The 21,411-nt window shown below is 38.6% G+C and overlaps 1 protein-coding gene across 8 annotated transcripts in view; it reads left to right on the top strand.

The window, feature by feature from the left end:
* The window catches only part of THRAP3 (thyroid hormone receptor associated protein 3), an 83,364-nt gene that overhangs the window by 711 nt on the left and 61,242 nt on the right, over positions 1–21,411 (top strand). For 4 of the 8 annotated variants that reach the window (XM_072610028.1, XM_072610026.1, XM_072610030.1 and 1 more), the window contains exon 2: positions 2,057–2,110. The exons of the other annotated variants lie outside the window; for them this stretch is intronic. The gene's annotated coding sequence lies outside the window, so the exon portion shown is untranslated. The remainder of the gene's footprint in view (positions 1–2,056; positions 2,111–21,411) is intronic. 8 annotated transcript variants of the gene reach the window in all.

The raw sequence follows: 21,411 nt of genomic DNA, 5'->3' as shown, positions 1-21,411 counted from the left end.
CCGGTCACCATCCCCCCTCCCAAACTTCCTGGCCCGAGGCCGCCGTGGGCTCGTAATGCCGCCCCTGGCCCGAGACTCGGAGAACTGCCCATGTTTTGAGCCGGACTCCCATTCTGGGCTTGTTGTGTCCCGCTCCCCGCGCCTAGCGTGTCCGCTGCTGCTTCCCTCCCTTCCCCTAGCGTCCCCCCCCGTTTCCTTGCCTCCTCCGTCCAGGGTCTAGGCTGCTTCTTTTACACCCCCATTCCTTCTAGGTTCTAGGCTGTCAACCCCCTCCTCCACATAGGGTTTAAGGCTGTTTCCCCCCCTTTCCCTCCTAGGATCTATTTTCTCTTTGTAGTTCTAGGCTGTCTCTTTTTCCCTTTTAGATTCTGGGTCGTTTTTTTTCTCTTCTATGGTGTAAGCTTGTTTCTCTTCTCTCTTTCTCCTGGGGTCTAGGCTGCTTCACCTGCCTCGTCCTCCTGAGCTCTTGGCTACCTTCCCTTGCCCCTTGGGCTAAACTGTTTCCCTCTCTTTTTTCCCCAATGGCCTAAGCTGTTTCTCTTTAAATAATGAACAGGCATTTATTAAGAGCCAGCTATCTGGCAGTTAAACCCTTCCCTGCCATACAACCAGAAAAAAACCAAAATACACTTGTCCTTCAAGAAGCTTATCTTTCTCGGGGCAAGGGAGAGCTGCATGTATGTATACAAAAATAGGTACAGAGTATGGACAAAGTAGTTATGATTGGGAGGGCTACACTAGCAGTTGTGAGGGAGTGATGGTTCAGAAGGGAACACGTACTGGAGATAGTTTCAACTGAGCTTCCTCTAGAAGCTAGGTTTTCCACTTTCTCCTGGCCCAGGGTTTAGGCACTTTTCGTCCCTCAGACCTTAAGACCTTCTTACTTGGTCTTCCTCTTTTAATATGAAATCTTTGTGATTCATGTATTATTTGTTACGTGAATTGTAGAATCTAATTTTTAGTGGGATCCACCACCTTAATATCCACCTATATTATCATCAAGACTGGGCCATCTTTTCTTATAGTACCCACCCCATACCACCTATTGCTCCTCATGTTTAGATTCTGCAATTCTGTCCCAGCAAGGATTGTTTTTAACTTGGTGCATGGACTTGACCAAGCCTGTTGGCTTGGAAAATTCTAGGTGAAATTCTTAGATATTTTTATCTTTTCCTTGTTTATCCACTCAGAATCATAGATTTTGGAATTTCATTTGAAGATGACCATGTGGTCAAAGGCCTAGTTATTTTTTTCAACATCCTTGTGCCTTTCCCATCATGTTCTTGTCTTCTGAGCTTTAGGGTGTAAGTGTTGAATGATTGGTGATTATAAATCTGAAAACTGCTTTTCAACCCAGACTTTAATTCTTGTACATTTAATTCAGATAACTGTTAAGACCATACAGTTTTCTGAATAGCGGGCCAGCAACTTCCATTTCCTAGTTACTTTCCTCTTCTCTTGGAGGTGGTAATAGTGTAAATTGAAGAAACCACTACAGATGCTTGAAAGTTGGTAACTATCAGTAGGAGTTTAGTGCCTGCTATGTAGAGGGAAGGTTGCTAATTGTGCTGAAGGGATCCTGTTGAGACTGAAATAGAAAAAAGTAAGATCATAACTAGGTTTCTGGTGCCAACAAAATAGATTTTCATGGTGTGGATTTAGATTGCAGAGGCATGCAGTATTCCACTCTTTTGATTGAGCTTGCTTTTCCATCTTTTGGCCAAAGCTCTTCAGTTCTGCTGTTGCCTAGAAAGCAGCATACTTTGGAGATGTACTCGAGAGCAAAAATGGCTACTGCCAAAGAGAGCTAGATTGCCTCAGTGGGTTAAGTAAATAAAGGCAAGCAGGTTCTCTGCCAGGAAAGAAGATTTGAGGAATGTTATACTTTACTTGGATTCTCTTTTATTTTACATTTATTATCAGAGTGGTCTCATATTGTCCATACCTGGAAAGTGAAGGGAGGTGAAATCAATATAAGAGGATACTGAATATTTTTATTTTTGTTCTCTAAAAAAAAAAAAAATCTTTTTTTTTTCCTCCTTTCAAACTGATTCAGCACCAGTATAAGAGCTACAGATTTGGAGACTGAAGCCTTCTGTTCATAAAACAGGTATGGTACAAGTAACAGCAGTTAAGAATTCCCCCCCTCCTTAAATATATATCTGCTCATTCTATTGGACAGTCTCTCTTGTCCATAGGTATATGACATTCCTATAGGTGAGAGAGTTAGCTTCCTTGTGTTGAAAGAAGTGGGTTAAGAACTTGGTTCAGTTTGGAGAATTTATATTGGATTGGTTGGAAATGGTAGTCTGTGTTCAAATGGCGGAGAGGCAAGGTGGGAGAGGGTTTCTTTCAAATTGGACTCCTCATCTTTAATAAGTGATTTCTTCAACTCTGGAAATATAAGAAGGCCTTTTGATTGTGATTGCCTTTTGTTCAAATCAAGTGAAAGATGTGTTAATGCAAATACTTCCAAAGATTTATTCAACTTAGCCTATTATTTACAGGCCTCAGACATTCTTTAGACCTAGAAATACACACAGTAGGTTTGCACCCTGTAAATATGTAAGTGGCAGAAATGCCTTCTCTTTTCAAACTTTGACATTTTAGTTTTTCAGGGAAAATTCTAATTTCCTAGGGAGTAACTGTCTGGATTGTACAGTGCATCATGAAATGATAACAGTAGTAAACATATAGTGCTTTACAATTGACAACATATTTTCCTTAGAACAATTGTTTGAGGTAGATAGTGTGAGTACCATTAATCTCAATCTGTGGATGAGAAAATAGACTTCTGGGAGTGAGAGGACTTGCTAAGGGTCATATGACTATTAAGTAGCAGATTAAGACTAGAACCAAGGTTGTCTGACTCCCAAGTCCAAGACCTTTTCCATATATCTTGCCTCCCGTCATCTTCTAGTTTGTTACTATCCAAGAGTTATCTCTTCAGTGAGTTTGGTAGTTGAAAGATATGTGAAATCAAGGACTTGGTAAATGTCCCTTTCCATTTTCTGTTATATTTATTTGCTGGTCACAGCAGGAACATGGGAATGTTTCATCATGAGATTAGTAAGATTCTTTTAATAAAGAGCAATACTAAGACCAAATTAATACCTTTTAAACCAGATTTCCAAGTGCTACATTGCATCAGGGCTAGATGTTTTGTTCAGAAATATAGGCCATGTGTATCCATTCTCTTGTCAAATAGGCCCTTGAAAGAGCTATAACTGCAATATGCAGCTTGATGCTAGGGAATACAGTACCTCTAATGTCATATGAACCATTCACTATCAACTTCCTGGCCTTTTGTATCTTTCATTTTTGTTTCTTCTAGACAACATACTTTTTGGAATTTTGAAGGCAGCAGAGCTGAGAAGGGAAAGAGTTTACATTTAATTGTAAACTGGTTTGCCTCCAAACTGAAAGGATACCAGGATCACTAGGGTGTTCTAATAATGGTGTTCTAATAATACTGTTCTGACTGATGCCCTTACTCCTTTTCTGTATGGATGTTTTTTCCTTTGTTGCCTTGAGGAGCAGCTATAGTCATCTTGTGAAGATAGCAGAACAAGCAAAAAGAAATCTCTGAATGACTGATTTTAAGATGTTTGATTATTTGTAGAGCCTTTGTTGCAAAGTTGCTTTCAAATGTATGTGCTTGCATCTTTTGAAGTTCCTTGAACCAGTTTTCTTTGCTTTCAAGACTTTTATTTAGTTCTTTGTAGTTTTCATAATCAGTTGAAATACATGATGACGAAAATAAGCTATAAATGCAGTATTGCTTTTAAATGAATTTTATTAACTATAACATCAACCTGCATTTTGAAAAATTAGACTGTATCTATACATGTATAGCAGAGAGAAATAGGTCAAGCCACAGAAAGTATGTTGTCTTATTTGTTATATTGAGTCATGATCTTCAGACTTGAAAGGGTGCACCAGATATCTTAGCAGTAAATTGATACTCAAAGTAAGTAAGGACATAGCAGAAGAGCACTTAGCATGGCCCAGAGGAATCATATCTTTGGGTACGGAAGTCGCCATTGCCAGTTGTGTTTTGGAAGCAATTACAGAAGTACGTCTGGACTAGAGAAGAGCAAATGTCTTGATTTTTCAAGAAAGGGGGAAAAGAATGTAGCCTGCAAATTAAAGGCCAGTATGTTTGATTTATTTTATGTTGACTTATTAAAGGGATAACTAGTGAACCTTTCTAGAAAAAGAAGCAGTCATCACAAAGAGCCACTGTAGTTTCATTATTTTCTAAATTGGTACAGGAGAATGCTATAGAGTTGATTTAGTAAGATTTTAGGAGAATATTTGATAATGTTTCTCTTGCTTTTCTTGTGGACAAGATGGAGAGATGTGTGCTAGACAAGCCCATGTTTAGTTTGATTTGGAGATGACTGAATAGCCAAATCAAAGAGTTATCACAGTGGTTTGTTTTCATTTTGGAAGGTAGTCTTCAGTGGAGTCCTGAGTCATTTGTCTTCTATCCTGTATTATTTGATATTTTTTGTAATTTGCCATGCTTAATCAAACTGAAAGATAATGTTAATTTGGAAGGGATAGGTGACATACTGGATGAAAAGATAAAAATAAATCTTGACAGTCCAGAACATTGGGCTAAATCTATTAAGAAATTTTAATATGGATTTATATATAGATAGTCTTAATATGGAGAGAGATAGACACACTGTGTGTGTATATGTATGTGTGTGTAAATTATCTTTATTGTCCTGAGATGGAGAAACATGGCTAGACGGATGTTTGTCTGCAAGACATCTTCAGGTTTTAGTGAACTTCAAACTCAGTATGAGTAAACATTGTGAAATAGCTGCCAAGAAAGCTAATGCTCTGTTACTCTGCTTTAAGAGGAGTCATTCTGGTGGTAGTTTCTGATTCTAATAGCTGATCGTTTATTTAGGACTAACATGATCCATACAAAAACTGGGAGTGGGGAGGAGGAGAGGTGAAAGGAAGGATTTGGAGCCCAGTAATCATCATGGCTGGAACTGGGACAAGAAACAGACAGTCTTCAAGGCATGCAATTAACTGCACAGCACTGAATGGACATCTAGGTGTTTAAGAGAACAGTTTAGAGAAAAATGAGAAATAACTATAGAAATAAGACAGAATCAGACTGAGAATGAAGTTTTAAGTGTTGTATGTGTTAGACTTTGAAAAAATTGTTGTTGTTTGTTCTTGAAGAGGACCATGACATCAGGAAAGTGATGCCAAGACTTGCAAGTGAATTGGATTTAAATGAGGGAGGGCTGTACAGGGTCATCAGCTTCACTTTTTCCTCTGGAGTCATCTGAGTCTAGTGACAAGGTACAGATCAGGAGGAATGGAGGTGGTTTCCACCTTGAAAAGAAGTATAAACGTGAAGCTACGTAGTGACATCACTCGGAAGAGCAGTACTTTACCAAAGCTATATCAGTCTGTTTGTTAGACCATTTAAACCACCTTCCTTGTGCTTCTGGCATGTTCCAGAGTATTTATAATTAGAAGAGGTGATCATTTGGACCATTTGCTTTGATGTAGCTAGATCAGGGGTGGGGAGCTGGTGGGCAACATGTGGCCTCAAGGCCACATGTGGCCCTCTAGGTCCTTTACCTGAATCCTTTATCTGTAAGTACTGTAGAAATGCTACTGATGATGCCTATGTCCTCACCCTGGGAAATGGCTCCACTTCTCTCCCTGTCTCTCTTTTCATTGGTTTCATATTTTAGTTTGCATTGTAGTTGTCTTGTCCTTTCTTCTGGCTGCCCTTGACAGAAGTGTGCTAAGTAAACATTTGTTGAATGACATTGTATCCTGCATTTGCCTTTGTTGTCATGTCCTTTATAGTATTTCTTTTGCTCTTTTTGTGCTGTCATTGTCTGTAGGGCCTTGGAGATTACAGGGTCACTGCTAGGTGGTGCCATCTGGGCTAACTGAACTTAGCCATATTGACCTGGGGATGCTTAGTGCAGAATCGGCATTGCTGCCCACCGTGGCATACTTACATCAAAGAAGGCACTATGCTCTGTAAGCAAAGCAGAATTGTAGTAGCTCAAAGGAAACATGAGATATGTGAATTTAGAGACATCTCCACTCCAAATGTTCATATGAACTGTTTATGCCTGACCTTTGGTAGAATTGGTCTGATCAGCCACAGTCAGACACACTGTACATAGGGATATCATTTTGTTTGTTTTTGAGGAAGAAGGACAACAACCAACACGCACACACACATTCACACAAATTCATGCTTTGCTGATCATACTTTAGGTAACAGACTCATACCATATTAGGGGGTAGCTAGGCTAATCAATCAGTGGGTGTTTGTTGAATTAGTAAGCTCCTACTATGTGCCACGAACTGCAAGATATCTGGGGTTCAAAGGCAAAGGGAAAATGTCTATCCTCAAGAAGCTTCCATTTTATTAGGGGAGACAACATGTACACATCTAACTACATACAAAACATATTCACAGGTACAGCGAATATGTATAGCAAGTACAGTTCTGATGGAGGAATCCCCATCAGTTCAGGCATCAGGAAAGCCCTCATGAAGTAAATGATGTTGAGTTTTGAAGGAAACTAAGATTTCTGAGAGGTAGAAGTGAGGGAGAAGAGAGGACATTTCAGGCATGGAGGACAGCTTGTGCAAAGGCATGCAGATGGGTGATGGAATACTGTGTGTGAGCACCAGCAGGACCACCAATGCCTAAAGAAGAGTAAGTAATGTATGATAGTGTTGGAAAAGTATGTTGGAGCCATTGTGAGGAATTTTAAATGTCAAGTTTCTGTTTTACTCTAGAGGTAGTAGGGAGTACACTGTTGTGAAGGGCAGTGATGTGGTCATTTGTGTACTTTAGGAAAGTCACTGTGGTGTCAGCTCTGTGGGTGATATAGGAAATTCCTCTATGATAGGGTTACTTAACCTGGGGTCCTTTTTAAAAAATATTTTGATCACTGTGTTTCATTATAATTGGTTTCCTTTGTAATCTTACGTATTTTATTCATTTAATGACATTCTGACAAGGGATACATGGGCATTACCAGAGTACTAACGAGTCATGACACAAAATTTTAAGTATCTCTGCTGTGTGATACTTTGCCAAGTAATCATAGAACTTGTCAGAACATGGAAGGTGATAAAGAATTCAAAACATCTAGTTCCACTTTTGTAAATGTCTAATTGTCAAATAAAGTTCTTATTATGCAGAATTGAAGTTCACAGGGCTGCCCCCAACTCCACCTATCTTTTTTAACTTCCACTCTTTGGGGTTAATTCTGCTCCCTGGAGGTACAAAGAAATCTAGCATGTCTTCTATTCCACCACCCATTAAATAGTTTAGATTAGATGGCCACAATGTTCTTCCTGAATTTTCTTTTCCCTAAGAGGAGTTTTTTCATTTCCATTCCTGGTTTCATAGAAGTTTTTCAGTATCTCTCTTAAAATTTAGAGCTCAAAATTGAGCACATAGTTTTGGGCAAATAATAGGACTATCCCTTTCCTTGTTCTGAAAATCTTCTAGTTTCACATGTAGTAGCCTTGTAGCCTAGGAGAAATATTTAAAATATTTTTGGAATATCAGTTTAGATTGTTGTTTGAATAAGGACGATGACTCCTGGCCATTTGGAGCCATTTGACATACCTTGTTCCTTTTCTCTAATAAGACTGGTGCTTGAATTGGTTATAATGAAAGATACTCCTGACTTGATAGGGAATTACTGACAGAAAATTGCTTGAGAAAGGGTTGTCCTCAACTATGCTGCCATGTTCCTCAAAAAATTTAAAAGAAATCAAATTATGCCTCGTATTGCACCTCAGATCATTCAACCCAGTACTTAAAGACTTCCGTTTACTGTAGAATAAAACTCTGTGTGGCACATGAGTGGAGTTTGTAGCAGGTCTGTAGAAGCCGTGGTTATCCCTGAAGAGTTTGATAGGAAAAAAGTATCACACGTAGATCATGAGTGATACTTTGTAGAGATAAGATTTTTGCTCAAGACCTTCCTAGACAAAATACAGATTTATTGGATACACACACATGCACGCACGCACTTGAAGCCGAGGAGGTCATTCTGCTATGTCTCACAGAAGTGAAAGAGAACAGGACAACTTTGAGATGACTGTAAAGCACAAACTTTATATTCTGGCTGGAAACAACAGGAGTATCTTATGCACAGGTGTTCCTAAAGGAAACCTTATGATAATCCATGTTGTGCCTTCTGGGAATGTTGCATCGTGTTCCTTCTATTGACGATTCATAAGATCTTAGAATATCAGTCTGAATATATTGGGAGGAGAAAGGGAGAAATGGAATGGGGCAAATTATCTCTCATAAAAGAGGCAAGTAAAAGACTTTTCAGTGGAGGGAAAAAGGGGGGAGGTGAGAGAAAAAAACATGAAGCTTACTCTCATCACATTTGACTACAGGAAGGAATAAAATACACACTCATTTTGGTATGAAAACCTACCTTACAATATAGGAAAGTGGGGGAGAAAGGGATAAGCAGGGGGGGGGGATAATGGAAGGGAGGGCAGTGGGAGGAGGAAGCAACTAGAAGTCAACACTCTTGGGGAGGGACAGGATCAAAAGAGAATAGAAGAAACGGGGCAGGATAGGATGGAGGGAAATATAGTTAGTCTTACACAACATGAGTGGTATGGAAGTCATTTGCAAAACTACACAGATATGGCCTATATTGAATTACTTGCCTTCCCAAAGGGAATGGGTGGGGAGGGAGGGATGAAGAGAAGTTGGAACTCAAAGTTTTAGGAACAACTGTTGAGTATTGTTCTTGCAACTAGGAAATAAGAAATACAGGTAATGGGGTATAGAAATTTATCTTGCCCCACAGGACAAAAGAGAAGATGGGGATAAGGGAAGGGAGGGATGTTAGAAGGGAGGATAGATTGGTGATGGGGTAATTAGAATGCTTGGTGTTTTGGGGTGGGGGGAGGGGAGAAATGGGGAGAAAATTTGGAACCCAAAATTTTGTGGAAATGAATGTTGGAAAATAAATTTAAATACCAAAAAAAAAAAAAAGAATATCAGTCTGAAGTCAACTTCAGAGCCCATCATACAATGGACCTGAAACCCAGGCCTTCTGCCCAATTCTGTGGCCTTTTCATTATGGGATCCACATGGTGCAATTTTTTTCCTTTGAAATCTGGACCGGGTTGAACTTTTCTTGCTCTTTCAGCAGTGATTCTCAGTTTCTTCTCTAGCATCACTCGTATGCAACAGAGAAGGCTCTGATAGTTTTGCTTTACAGAAGAGGTTAAGGACTGCATTTGAGTGTCATCATTTATGCATTATTATTATTTTTGTTTCAAGCAGTCAAGTATGTTTTACCTTTCTACCAGCTGTGGCCTCCTTTCTTCAGGGATGCCTATACAAGACATACCTATTAGTATTGTCTGAAATACATTATAACAACATTCTGTCACAAGTTTAGAAACTTGTAGGTAACTTGGGACAAGCTAGCATTTGATTTGTATGAACCCTTCCCTTTTGTGACATTGCTCCTTTGGACCTGTTCCCTTACAGGTTGTTTCAACTAATTATGAAAGTAGCTAAAAAGACTGACCTCAAAACTCAGGTATTTTACTTGTGGATACTTGGTGTCATACTAATGTTTGTTTCCTGAGCACTACTCCCATCATACGGTACCTTGTGTAGAAAAAATCTTTTTTTTTAATTAGCATTTGCATTTTGATTTTTCTTTGTTTTCTGTAATTTTCATGGTCAAACCCTATCTTTCCTTCTTCAGTACTTTGATGTGCTTATAACTAGGCCATACTGTCTAGCAGCTCTTTGTATTGGAGACTAGAAAGATATTAATGTAATCTGAAACCACAGTTTCCAGGAAATGAAAAGCAGGATTGCTGAATCAGAGAATGTGGCTTTTATTAAATTAGTTGTTGGAGGAGGGAACAGTTGGTTTTGATCCCAAGTGGAAAATCAGTTTGAAATAAATTTGCCAACCTACATAATTCTTAGTAAATGATCACATTTGTAGTTCATCCAGTTTGTGGTTTTATTAATCTACTGTCTTCTTATGTTTATGGGCAAAGTGCTGATTCAGATGAAGAGATCCTCTTTGTAAATACTTAAAATGTGATGTATTTTGTGAAGAAATCGTCATTCATGAAACGTGAGTGACCCAGGAATTGAGAGCTTTGTGGGAGAAAGGTTTGCTGGTACTAATGCTTACCTCTAAACCACAGTCAACTGCCTAGATAACTTCACAGATGTTTTTGGGAGTTTGAGAGAGCATGATAATTTGAATAGGATATGCTCTTTTTTTTACTTTCCAAAACTGCTGCTATAATAAACTCTAGTGGTATGTTTAGATCAGAATGGTAATATCATTCAAGAAAAATTGATTCAGCAGATCAGGTCTAGTAGGCGCCCGCTATCTCTTCTTACCTTCATTCTAAAAACTTAAAAACGAAATTAAGAAATCCTCCAAAATATATTCAGCTTAAATATGTCCAGCTTTCCAGATGTCCCTTGAAGCTCAACATATCCCAATTGAAACTCCATATTTTCCCTTCCTCTCACCTTCACAGTTTATGTTAATAATATGACATTCTTTTCAGTTCTAAGGTTTGTGATCCTTTCCTTATTTTCAGAGCTTCCAAGTTTTGGTTGTTTTACTTCTCGTTTATGTTCATTTATTAGCCAAGCCCTCTCCATTCTTTTTAGTAAAGAAATAGTTCTTTATTGTCTGCAAGGTATTTTGATATGTACCCCTATCCATCCTTCATTATCATGGCTGTCATTGTAGTCTGGACTCTCATTGCCTCATGCTTGTACAAATGCAATAGTCTTCTAACTGGTCTCCATTTTACAGTTGGCATAATTACTTGATTCATCTTTGTAAGACATGAATTTTATAGTGTAATGTTCCTGTTAAGAAAACTCTGGTGGCCCCACATTGCTCTTAGAATCAAATATAAACTCTTTAGGCAAGCATTCAAGGTTCTCTTAATATTTAGCTCTTTCCACTTAACTTTCCACTCTTAAGTCCTCTCTGTTGCCATTTACTAACCAAACTAGACTGATTACTCCAGGTATACTTTCTTGAACTTTTCCTTGTTTTTGTTTAGCTCTCCTCTCCATTTAAAATGTCTTTACTTCCTATTTTTCCTTTCTACCTCCATTAATCTTATTCCTATTTAAAGGAACTTAGCAAATTCTACTTTCTCTAAGATGTCTTTCCTGATCCCTTCCAGGCAGAGAGGAAACCTCTTCTGAATTCCTGTTGCATTTTGTTTATTTCTTTCAATGGTATTTCCACAATCTGTTCTAGTTACTTGTCTGTATCTCCCTTGCTGTGCTGTAAGCTTCTTGAGGTCAGAAACCATGTCCTTTTCATCTTTGTTTCTCAAACATTTGGGACTGAGTCATTCAGCAAGAATTTTTTAAGTACTTAGTCTGCAGCAGTCACTTGGAGGTGCTAGGGATATGAGGCAAAAAAGAAATAGACCTTGTTCTCAAGGAACTTGCATTCTGTCAGAGGAGACATTTATCTCTGTAACATATATATACAGTCAGTGTCAAATCAACAAGCATTTATTATGCACTTAGCTACCTGTGCCAGGCACTGTGCTATTGCTGTGAATACAAAAAACGTAAAAAACAGTCTGCCTTCAAAGAGGTCATATTTTAATGGAGATAACATACAACAACTATGTAGGTATAAGATATGGTGTAAATGGGAAGTGATCCTAGAGAGAAGTGGGGTGGAGGATGGGAAAGGGCTCTTGCTGAAGGCAGGAGCTGAGTTTTGAAAGAAGCCAACACACAAAGGTGAGGAGGAACATTTTAGGCCTATCAGGGATGGCTAATGAAAAGACATAGAATTGGGAGATAGAATATCTTGTGTGAGCTACAGGGTGGCTCTGGATTGTAGAGTATGTGGAGAGGACTGAGGAGTAAAGAATAAGACTAGAAGGTTGGAGGGGGCCAAGTTGTGAAGGTCCTTAAAAGTCAAAAGGCATTTTATATTTATTTCTAGAGATAATAGGGAGCCACTGACTTTTATTAGGTTGGGGGTGACATGATCAAACTTGCACTTTGGGAAGATCACTCACAGTAGAGACATGAGATAGAAAGTCCAACCAGAAGCCTATTGTAATAGTCTAGGCATAAAGTGTTGAGGACCTGTATGAGGGTGGTTGCTGTGTGAGTGGAGAAAAGGGAGAGATGTGAAGGTAGAAATTGAGAGGATGTTGCAAACAGTTTAAATATGTGAAATGAGTACAAGTGAGAAGTCGAAGATGATACTAAAGTTTTATGCACAATGAATACAAAGTTATTTTCGAGAGAAGCTCTAGTTTCTAGGGGAAGGGATTAGGAAAAATCTTGGAAGATGGTCTTTAACTCAGCTTTTCAGAGGTGAGGAGTATGTATTCCAGGCATGGGGGTAGGCAGAGATATGTGAGGAATAGCAGAAAAGCCAGTTGGATTAAAGACTATTGAGTATGGAAAGGAGAGTAAGCCTAGAAAAGTAGGTTGGTGCTAAATTTTGAAGGACTTTAAATGCTAAACAGAAGAGTTTATATTTGATCCTACAAAGGTAATATAGAGGTAATAAGAAGCCACTGGTATTTATTGAGTAAATAAATCTATTCTTTAGAAATGTTTGGAGGGATGAATTTGGAAGATTAGCAGAGTGCCCTTTATATACAGGTACTGAATGGAGTTATAGATCTAACTAACAATAATTTCTAATATTTATATAGTCTTTTCTTCACAATAACGCTCTGATGTAGGTATTGCAGATAATCATCATCTGTGTTGTATGGAAGAAAACTGAACTTTTGAGATGTTAAATAAGATGCTCATGATCACATAGATGTAATGTCTGAGGTGAAATGCCAGCTCAGGTTTCCTGACTCCAGGCCCACCATTCTAGCCATTAATCCAGACTGTCTTTAAACTACCCCCATATATATAGGGAGAAGAAGTTGGTGAAACTGCAATAATGTTGTTGATTGCTGCCTATATAGTAATGGAATCTTTTGAATGATCACTTCACACACTTCTAAATTGTGATCAGTCTAACTATTAACATCTAACAGGTTTTTGTCAGAGATAGAGTTGGAGTCAGAGGCATTTAGGGTTAGAGTCCAGCTTTCAGTTGTGGAAGACAGAAACTTAACTTTATAGGTTATAATCCTAATACTTAGAATACAAAGAAACTTTGTCATAAAATTTGTTTGAGCCTGATCTTAGGGGCATTGAAATGTGAAATATTTGGGGTTTTTGGCCAACACACTTCCATGAGTGACATTACTTGGCCATTGAAGAACTTTGCAGTTCTTTGAAGAAGGTTCAAAGACTGTCTTGAGAAAATTTATAATCTTTGTAAGAACAAAGAACACTGTCCTAAGAAATCTTAAATGATCACTGTGTTCTTGGTATTTCACTAAAGCTACTCCAGCTTTTCTGTTTATAGCATCAGAAAAAGTTAGAGCCAGGTGTTGTGTTAAGGTAAGATATTTTAAAATATCCTGTCTTCATCATTTCAAAATCTCTTAATATTTCCAACTTTTTCCTCCTTACTCCCAATCTCTAAATAAGAGGTGTCTCTTTTTGCCAAAACCAACCTGTCGACATTTGTATGAAAGCTATTTCCTCCCATATTTTCTAGGAGATTGTATTCTCAATCATCCTCTCTTCAGATTCCCTCTGTCTACCTTCATCTTCTTCCCTCTTTCTACCTCCCCTTTTCCCCTTCATTCACAAATCTTCAAGTCTCTCTTTGCCCTTCCTACTACTTTTAAATCATAACCAGTGTGTCTCCCCTCCTTTCAGAATAAAGCACAACCCTTCACTTGATTCTGCCATCTCCCCAAACTATCACCCTATGATTCCTTTTCTCAGTCAGACTCCTAGAAAAAGCTATACACAGTACTTCTACTGCATTATTAAGAGGTGGCTTTTTATTAACATTTTCCTCTCTATGACTTCTAACCCATTCTAATTGTACTTTGTGGAGCTATATAGAATAAATCTAATCTGTTTTCATCATCATAGCTCTTTAGATAGTTGAAGGTGGGTATGACCCTCCTAGTTCTTCTCTATACCAAATGTCCCATGTGACATGGTTTTCAGCCTTCTCATAGTCTGTGTACAAACATTTGTTATTATCTGCTTTAAAAGGAGGAAGAACTGAATATAATACTAGAAATGAGAGCTGACCTGTGAAGAGCACAGTGGAGGTGGTTGTCTTCCTTGTTATGAATATTATATTTATTTTTGCTAATGCTGCTTATATAAATACACAATTCAGAACAAGGGTGGCAAACCACCCTCACTGTGTTCTGCTTCCCAGGTAGCCCTGGGCTGCTAAGTGGCACAATAGAAAGAGCTCTGGCCCTGAAATCAGGAAGACTAAGCTTCCTGAGTTCAAATCTGAGGCATTAGCTGTATGATCCTAGGCAAGTCACTTAACCCTGTTTACCTCATTTTCCTTATCTGTTAAATGAACTGGAGAAGGAAACCACTCCAATATCTTTGCCAAGAAAACCCCAAATGGGGTCACAAAAAGTTGGACATGACTGAAAGATGACTCAATAAAAAAAATGCTGTTTATATTTATTGTTTGATCACTACATTTGGATTTAAACATTGAAAAAACTCAATTTGGGCAATCTGAACCTTTAAAATACTATGATAATTGATATTTGCATAGTTTTTTTAGGTTTGCAGAAAGTTCAGAGATGCGATTTGGACTCAGATCATCTGACTTCAAAACCAGTGTTTTTTCTGCCTTCGTCCTCTTTGCCCTTAGTTTTAATTTTAAATAAATTGTGGTATTCCATTAATCAAAGCATTCAGTATTACTGGAAGAATATTGTTAGGAAGATAGACCTTTGTTTCAGAGAGAAATTTGGAATTCTTTAAAGTGCCCTGTATTTTTCTACCTGCATTGCAGCATGTTCTTTTCCACCTGTTTGATTCTGGGGGAGGTGTGTTACCAGTCTGCAGAGATTGTCTAGAATCTATGAATTGATAAGCCACTCTCTGGATATATCCCGTCCAATATGTCCATTGCAAAAACTCAGCTCTTTCTGTCTCAGATTTTCATTAAGCATGCCTTCAATTGTGTATAGATTATTCTTTTTAAAAAAAATTTTTTTAGCAAGGGGAAGGGAATAAGACATTGTGCTTAAATGCTTTTAGAAGTATCTTCTTTTATCCTCACAACCACCTTATGAAGTAGGTGCTATTATTATCCCCATTTTACATTTGAGGAAACTTGAGAGACCAATAAGAAGCAGGCTTCTCATTCATAGCTTGATTTCAGGTAGTCTGAATGTTTATTATTGCTGATTGATAGGATAGAGTCATCACAGCTTTGCTGTGTGTATTTATTTGCCATTACAACCTTTTCTCTTTGTGGAATTCCTTCCTCCTTGAATTGCTTCAAGGAGAGGCATTGGTTTGTGTCATTCATTTGTTACTTAACATATGCTGTCTTTTATATTATTTTTTTGATAGATGTGTCTTGCATTCCCACTTAGATTGTAAGTCTTTTGAGGAAAAGAACCAGGGCTGTGAATTATATTCCTTTTCATCATCTTTGCATAGCGTAGTACCTTGAATATTGCATGAAGAATCACTTTGCTGCAAGTATTGGGGATATAAATATAAAGAATGAAATCATTCTTTTTTGAGGACCTTATAATTCAGCATGGGAAATATGCTGTAGCAGTAGATGAACTAGTATTTATGGAGTAAATAGAAAATAAATACTAGGGAGTGGGAATTATCAGGTAGGGTCTTGAGCTGAGTCTTTTTCTTTTTTTAATTAGTATATTTTTAGTTTTCAACATTCACTTCCACAAAATTTTGAGTTCCAAATTTTCTCCCCATCTTTCCCATCCCTCTACCATAAGATGGCATGAATTCTGATTACCCTTTACCCCAATCTGCCATCCCTTCTATCACTCCTCCTCTTACCCCTTCCCCTCTATTTTTCTTGTAGGGCAAAATAGATTTCTGTACCCCATTGCCTGGTTGTCTTATTTCCTAATTGCATGTAAAAACAATTTTTAACATTCCTTTGGGTTCCATGTTCTTTCCCTTCCTCCCTCCCCACTCACCCTCATTGAGAAGACAAGCAATTCAATATAGGCTATACATGTGCAGTCATGCAAAACACTTCTATAACAGTCGTGAAAGACTAATTATAGTTCCCTCCATCTTATCCTGCTCCCCATTTATTCTGTTCTCTTCTTAGACCTCATTCCTCCTGAAAAGTGTTTGATTCTGATTACCCCCTCTTCCCATTTGCTGCCCTCCTCCCATTTGCCCTCCCTTCTGATATTCCACCCCACCCCCCATCCATTTCCCCACTACTTTTCTGCAGGGTAAAATAACAATTTTCATGCCCAGTTGAGTGTTTATGTTATTCGCTCCTTAAACCAAATCTGATGAGAGTAAGGTTCACTCATTGCCTCTCACCTCCTCCCTCTTCCCCTCTATATTAAAAGCTTTCTCTTGCCTCTTTTATGTTAGATAATTTACCCCATTCTGTTTCTCCTTTCCCCAATATATTCCTCTCTTACCACTTAACTTTATTTTTTTTAGATATCATCCCTTCATATTCAACTCATCCTGTGCCCTCTGTCTATATATATATTCCCTCCAACTATCCTAATACTGAGAAAAGTCTCAAGAGGTACAAATATTTTCTTTCCATGTAGGAATCTAAACAGTTCAACTGTACTAAGTTCCTTAAGATTTCTCTTTGCTGTTTATCTTTTCTTGATTCTTGTATTTAAAAGTAATTCTTTCTATTCAGCTCTGGTCTTCTCATCAAGACTACTTCAAAGGCCTCTATTTCTTTGAATGTCCATTTTTCTTCCTGAAGTATTATACACAGTTTTGCTGGGTAGGTGATTCTTGGTTTTGATCCTAGCTCCTTTGACCTCTGGAATATCATATTCCAAGCCCTGCAGTCCCTTGATGTAGAAGCTGCTAGTCCTTGTGTTATCTTGATTATGTTTCCACAATACTGGGTTTTTTTTGGCTGTTTGCAGTATTTTCTCCTTGACCTATGAACTCTGAAATTTGGCTACAATATTCCTAGGAGTTTTTCTTTTGGGATCTCTTTCAGGAGGTGATTGGTGGATTCTTTCAATATCTATTTTACCCTCTGGTTCTAGACTATCAGGGCAGTTTTCTTTGACAATTTCTTGAAAAAGAATGTCTAAGCTCATTTTTTGATCATGGCTTTCAGGTAGTCCAATAATTTTTAAATGATCTCTCCTGGATCTATTTTCCAGGTCAGTGGTTTTTCCAGTGAGATATTTCACATTGTCTTCTATTTTTTCATTCTTTTAGTTTTTTGATTTCTCATAAAGTCATTAGCTTCCATTTGCTCCATTCTAATTTTTAAAGAATTATTTTCTTCAGTGAGCTTTTGGACCTCTTTTTCCATTTGGCCAATTCTGATTTTTTTAAGGCATTCTTCTCCTCACTGACTTTTTGGACCTGTTTTGCAATTTGTCTGTCTTTTTAGGTGTTATTTTCTTATTTTTTGGGTCTCCTTTAACAAGGTATTGACTCACGTTTCATAATTTTCTTGCATAATTCTCATTTGTTTTCCCAGTTTTTCTCTAATTAGCTTGATTTTCAAACTCCTTTTTGAGCTCTTCCATGGCCTGCGACCAATTCATATTTTCCTTAGAGACTTTGGATATAGGAGCTTTGACTTTATTGTCTTCTTCTGGTTGTATGTTTTGATCTTTATCACCAAAGTAAGATTCTTCCGTTTTTTTCCTGCTTTTTGCTCATTTTCCCAGTCAATTACTTGACGTTTGAGCTCTTTGTCAAGGTAGTTTTCTGCTTCCAGTGGGTGATGGGAGGTATACTGTCCCAAGCTTCAGGGTTTATATGCAGCTGTTTACAGAAATACTTCTAGGGACTTGCAAGTTTTCAGCTTTTCCAAGGCTATATGATCAAAAGAAAGATGTTTACTCCTTTTCTGGTCTGTAAGTGACCTCAAGCATTCTTTTCTGCCTTGGAACTGTGAGGAGGATTCCCTCTCCACTGCAGCCACAAACTTTGCCACACCAGTGCTTCTCCTCATGCCAGGACTGTAACCCAGATCCAAGCAGGACAAAGCAAGAGAATCCTGCCTCAGCAGTGGCAAAGAGATCCCTGCAGTCCCCCTCTGATCAACCACTTGATCCTCCCACAATTTGTGGGCCTAGAGCTCCAGAAACAACCTCTGCTCCACTTCCCATGGGCTCTGTTGCCCTGGAGCCAGACCATGTTCCTCTCTTACACAGGTCTGACAGGCTTTTTCTACCAGCCTTCCAAGTTGCCCTCAGCATTTTGGGGTGAGAAGTCTGGAAAATGTCACAGCTGCCGGTGATTCAGTCCCTTGAGGCATGTGTTGGCTTGTATGTGCTAGCATGGCCCATGTTGAATAGCACTCCACTCCCAGCCTGGTGCGATAGACCCTTCCTGTTGACCTTCTTGTTGACCTCCACCTTGTCTTGGGGTGGAAATCTGTTTCACTGTCATTTTGTGAGTTCAACTGCTCTAGATTTATTTAGAGTTATTTTTACATATATTTGGAGGGGTTTGGGGAAGAGCTCAAACAAGTCCCTGCTTTTACTCTGCCATCTTGGCTCTGCCCTGCCCCCTCTTCAGCAGGGTCTTGGAGGAAGAGAGGGGATTCTATGAGGTAGAAGTGAGGGGAGAAAAAGCCAATCTGTCTGGATTTCAGAGTGGGAAAAAGAGAGAAGTAATGTATTATGAAGCTGGAAGGATAAGTCGGAACCAGTTTGTGAAGGATACTAAAAGCTAGATAGAAATATTTACATTTTGAGTTAGAGGTAAGTATAGAGTCGTGGGAGATTGATGGGGTATTACATGGTTATCTGTGTGCTTGAGGAATATCACTGTGGCAGCTGTGTGAAGGGTAGACTCATATGGGGAGAGATTTGAGGCAGTCTAATTGGAAAACCACACAGTAATCTAGGCCAGGGTTTCTTAAATTTTTTCTACTCACAATCCATTTAGCCCTTCTTAAACAGCTAGGTGGGACAATGAGTAAGAGCATTGGCCCTGGAGTCAGGAGGACCTGAGTTCAAATGTGGCCTCAGACATTTGACGCATTGACTAGCTGTGTGACCTTGGGCAAGTCACTTAACCCCAATTGCCTTTCCTTTCCCTCTCCAAAAACAAACAAATACACAGTTAAAGAAGCACTGATTCTAGACAAGGGGTGATAAGAACCTGAACTAATGTAGTGGCTATATGAGTAGAGAGAAGGGAAGGTTTAGAACCATTAAAAGCTAGAGGTGTAGAGGTAGAAGGAGCAAAATGTGGGCAACTGATGGATTCTGGAGGAGAGAGAATCAGCAGCTGAGGAATACTGAGGTAATAAACCTGGGATAGAAGAATATTATGTTTCCTTTGACAAATAGGGAAGTTTGTAATAGAGGAAGATTTAGGGGAAAGTTCAGTTTCAGACATGTTGAGTTTGAGATGTCTTTTGATATGTCTGACAGGCATGGTGATATGGGACTAAAGCTCAGGGAAGAGACTGGGGCTGGATCTCTATGGTAACTTAGAGATAGCTTCATTGGTAACTTTGTAAAAAATTTTTTTTTAAATATTTTATCGTGAGCTTGAATTCTTGCATATGCAAACAGAAATAGAGAATGGCAATAATCAAACTGCACATCTACAGTATCCAGATTATTTCCTTTTTAAAGTATATAAAAACTCAGGACATTTTAAAAGTTGTCCTGATTGTCTTTCTCCCTTTATGCCCCCTTCTTCTTGCATATATATTTTTTTAAGATTGATTATTGCCTTTTTAAACTGTCACCTCACCTTAACACCTTCACAACATTGAACCCTCTTCTTGTTAAAAAAAAAAAAAGATGAAACATTTGGGCACAACCAACCCACCTGATACTCCAACTGACTACTTATGTACCTTGTTTGATGCCTATTATCTTTTGCTTTTTTTTTTTTTGGTTTTTGAGATTTTAGTTCTGTTGTTCTTAAATTGACAAACAACAAACAAGTCATCATAATCGGGCAAATAAAATCTCTCATTGGCTGTGATGGAAAATGTATGTTATTATTTTCTACCTCTAGTCCAACACCTGTCTTCCAGTAGGGGAATGGGTCAAGGGTACTTGGAGATATAATGGTCTTGGCAAAAAGGACTACCTCATTAGAGAGGGGAATATAGAGTGAGTGGGAGGTAATCTCAAGGGATTTTGAGATGAAGAGAAGGTACGAAGAGGATGGTGCTGCCCTTATAGCTTTAATTTTCTTAATAAGGAAGTGATGAAGTCCTTAGTTGAGACTTGAGGGTAGAGGAAATATGGAAAGGTTAGAGGAAAAGAAGCTTTGGAATAGCTTCCGTGGAGAGTGAGATAAAGAAAAAAGGAAAAATAGAAAGATTGTTTTGCTGCAATGAGGGCCCACTTAAAGTTGGACAAGATTAATTTGTGTGAAATGGAGCAGATGGAGTAGTCTAGGGCTGTTTGACAGGAGATGAGTGTTGATAGGCCAAAGGTGGGAAGGATTCTAATGTTAGATGAAAGTGTTGTTGAATTGATTAACTGTAGGATTCAGGTTGAGAAGAAAAGTGAAGCCAGAGCTAGGAGTTTGAGGTTATACTAAGTGAGGTGGATGGGTTGAGGGGGGATAGAGGCTCAGAGGCAGGGATGCAGCACAGGTCTCAATGAGAGAAATTAGATTTAGTTGGAGCCAAGCATATTGGGACAGTTGGAATAGAAAAGAGGTTACGGTCAGATAGAGAAATGACACACTTTTTGATCAAGGAAATGGAAAATTTGTAGGTAATGATTGCATCCTATACCTGAGGTGAAAATGTTCTGAGGAGGTGAGAATTTCACAATTAGCTTTCATCTTGCAGAAAAATGAGTTTCTGGAAATGATGACGTCCAGCAAAGTAGTTGGATGGGAAATGGTGAGGAATTTCCTCTGACCTCTAGAATTCTTTGCCCTAGCAGTAGGACAGCAGGTGGAGAGGAGAGGAAGTTTGAATAATAATGTCAGAGGGAAACTCTGGCAATGAGAGCAAGGGACATTTTGACTCCACTGTATAGGACTATTGTGTGTATGTGAAGTGGAGGGGTGGTGAGTGAATGAAAGTACAGATAGTGCTGGTAAATATGATCAGAGAGTCATTTGGGGGAAGCCAGGTATTTGAACAAATAGGAGAAAAGAATGTGAGAGGAAGAAGTGTAGAATGAAGTTTATCATTCTGGTATAGCATTTGCAGAGGGTGTGTTGGAAGGCATGATTAACAGGGTTGGGATGATGGTACATGGGCCCAGAATGGGGATGAGAAAGAATTGGGAATTGGGAACAGTTTGCTATTAGATGGCCAGTGA

The sequence above is a fragment of the Notamacropus eugenii genome, chromosome 5, assembly GCF_028372415.1.
Source record: "Notamacropus eugenii isolate mMacEug1 chromosome 5, mMacEug1.pri_v2, whole genome shotgun sequence".
In the NCBI taxonomy this organism is placed as follows: Eukaryota; Metazoa; Chordata; class Mammalia; order Diprotodontia; family Macropodidae; genus Notamacropus; species Notamacropus eugenii.
Note: the sequence above shows the minus strand (reverse complement) of the source record. Positions and strands in the feature narration are given on the sequence as shown.